The following is an 848-nucleotide window of genomic DNA, read 5'->3' on the forward strand; positions in this document are numbered from 1 at the left end:
ATGTATATGCATGTGCGAGCATGATGCTTCTGCAAGAAAGTAACTGACACACCCACCTACACACACATATACTGAGAAAGAGAGAGAGAGAGAGAGAGAGAGAGAGAGAGCGGTCGAAAGAAAAATAATGTGAGAAAAATCAACCTAGTTTGCAATTATGTCTTCAATTGTATATTTTTGTGCGTGTGTGTGTGTGTATAGCCGGGTATTTCCATGTGCGTATCAATATCTTTATGTCTTGTATATGTGTGCTTGTATACACAGTGTGTATTTTGTGAATGTGTGAGTATCTGTACGTGTTCCGTGTATATATGTGTGAGTGCGTGTGTGTGTGTGTATGTGTGTGCCAGTGTGTATAATTATAGACACATGCATGGGATTTTCACTATTATCGTATAGTATATTTATGTGTTAGCGAAATTGCAGCGGATTGCAATCGTATGTATATGTGTTGTATACGCAGTCATGAGGAAATGGTTAAGAAGTGAGATTAGGAATCGTAATGACACAGGTTCGATCTCAATGCGTATCACCAAGTTTCAGTGTCTTGTACTGTTGGTTTTTTTATTAGTAGATGCCTTACATTTACACTATCGAAGCATGTTAAAAAGACTGCAGTTATAAGTCCAAAACCAAGCAGGGAACGTATTTGATAACCTCTCCGAAACGTACGGAGTCCACGGCCTGGTTAGGGGATACTGCGAGCTGGTTTACTGTATTTACACTTATTTGTCGAAACCGAGACGTTTTCTTCATAACAGAAAATGCACTGAATAGCAGTCATGCGGTTTCCTGTACGTCTCTAACATGTTCGAACTGCTAACAAGTTTACATATATATATATAGAT

This window comes from Octopus bimaculoides, chromosome 13 (genome assembly GCF_001194135.2).
Source record: "Octopus bimaculoides isolate UCB-OBI-ISO-001 chromosome 13, ASM119413v2, whole genome shotgun sequence".
Lineage (NCBI taxonomy): Eukaryota > Metazoa > Mollusca > Cephalopoda > Octopoda > Octopodidae > Octopus > Octopus bimaculoides.